The 2,084-nt window shown below is 43.5% G+C and overlaps 1 long non-coding RNA gene across 1 annotated transcript; it reads right to left on the bottom strand.

Moving 5' to 3' along the window:
• Nucleotides 1-1,035: 1,035 nt before the first annotated feature.
• Nucleotides 1,036-1,766, bottom strand: LOC119334406. The gene is made up of 2 exons (XR_005161317.1): nucleotides 1,642-1,766; nucleotides 1,036-1,516 (listed from the first exon to the last, which is right to left on the bottom strand). It is a non-coding gene; the product is annotated as an uncharacterized LOC119334406 (long non-coding RNA).
• Between the last annotated feature and the right edge of the window lie 318 nt (nucleotides 1,767-2,084).

Genomic DNA, 2,084 nt, shown 5'->3' with positions numbered 1-2,084 from the left:
TGGAGAAGAGAGAGGGCCGGCCAGAGGTGGCGCGCCCCCCTGCCCAGTCCGTATTGGACAAGGGGAGGGGCGGGGCCCCCCTCCTTCCTTCTCTTCTTTTCCTCCTTTCCTTCTTCTCCTACTTGGACTAGGAAAGGGGGGGCGAATCCTACCTGGGCCGGGAGTCCAAGTAGGACTCCCCCCCCCCATGGCGGGCCCCCCTAGAGCCGGCCACCTCTCCTCCCACCTTTATGGGGGCACATCAAAGGCACACCAAAGTTTCTCTTAGCCGTGTGCGGTGCCCCCCTCCACAGTAACACACCTCGATCATATCGTCGTAGTGCTTAGGCAAAGCCCTGCGCCGGTAAACTTCATCTTCACCATCGCCATGCCGTCGTGCTGACGAAACTCTCCCTCGGACTCAACTGGATCAAGAGTTCAAGAGACGTCACCGAGCTGAACGTGTGCTGATCGCGGAGGTACCGTACGTTCCATACTTGGATCAGTTGGATCGCGAAGTCGTTTGACTACATCAACCGCGTTAGTAAACGCTTCCGCTTTCGGTCTATAGGGGTACACGTAGACACACTCTCCCCTCTCATCGCTATGCATATTCTAGATAGAGCTTGCGTGATCATAAGAATTTTTTTGAAATACTGTGTTCCTCAACAGATAGATAGATAGATAGATAGATATACATATAGATAGCATATAGATACGTGGGTTGTCGTTGTACTATGCGCTTTTTTGCTAGTCATGCTATGATACAAAATTGTTTCTGCATGTTGTTTTCTTGCAATTTGCTTATCTTCGTCTGAAAGAGTCCTGACTAAATCTCACTTGTCTTATGCCGTCTGGTTTAGTTTGCGCACCATTTGTTTATTTGATTTACTTCTTCTTTTCAGTTTTTCAGTTTTTAACTTTTTCCATGTCAGTGCTATTACAATTCTATATGACCGTCAGCCCACAACTGGCAAATCACCAAGTGGGTGATGTGTGTTAAATAAACAAGTGGGCGATGTGCAAGTAAATGAAAGAGCATAATAGACAATCGAGTCAAAGCACCACAGCCAAAGGATTTGAACTTTGTAAATATGCAAGACAACTAGTTACTCGGATTTCTTTCGTCAAATTTTTCCTTGCTGGATCTCCACGGAAACATGCGGGCTATCTAATGTTTAATTGGAACCTAATTGCCCAAACCATATAAGGTGCCTTTTATTACCGATGGACAAATTTTCCGAGCATATGGAATTCTATCCCAGAGACCCCGATGAAGGTGGGCATTAACCGTTGTAGGAATGGCACTTCTGCAGGCACTCACTCTTCGTCTTGTAACAGTCGCCATTCTTATTCTGGCAACAGTAGCACTTAGCACGGAGCTCAAAGTTGAAATAACATACGAGATAGAGGCTGCAAAATTGCTCGGTTTTGTTGCTCTCGCCTACAGATGTTGAGTTGACGATGGTAGCGTTGGTACTTGTGTTCGTCGCATGATCATCTTGGTTGACCATCATTTGCTTATTATCGAGAGCACCTATATAGTATATTTAACCTTAGTATGCAGTACCGCAGATGTATGTTTGTATGTATGTCTGATCTGGAGAATTAGTGGCAAGAAGTTAACACAAAATTCTAAAGACGATGATGATATATACTTACACTGTGCACAAAGCACAAGGCATCCAATGAAGAATACCATCGTCGCCTGCACTAGGCTGCTCCCTCTCATATTGGTTATCTGTTACTTGACAAACTCAGTTCTAGTCGAGTGTAAGGTTCCAGTAGGAAATAGTTGGACTCCAAATGTGGCAGACACGGACGACAAGTCTATAAATAGCAAGAGTTGGAAAATATTTTAAATATTCATTAAAGTACTACAAAAGATTGCAAGTGCACGAGATATATGTTCATTAATGTCAGAGATTTTTGCACATATATATACCTATACTAATAGGCACTCCTAAGAAATTCCCACATTAATTAGAGAAAAATATAAAATGGAGGACGTTGATTTTGCGGGTCAAGATTATAACGGTGTAGATCTGATCTTTAATCATAAAAACGGAAAAAAATAAAATGGCTTTAATTCTCAGGTATCTCTC

This window comes from Triticum dicoccoides, chromosome 7A (assembly GCF_002162155.2).
Source record: "Triticum dicoccoides isolate Atlit2015 ecotype Zavitan chromosome 7A, WEW_v2.0, whole genome shotgun sequence".
Lineage (NCBI taxonomy): Eukaryota > Viridiplantae > Streptophyta > Magnoliopsida > Poales > Poaceae > Triticum > Triticum dicoccoides.
This window is presented reverse-complemented; position numbering and strand designations above follow the sequence as displayed.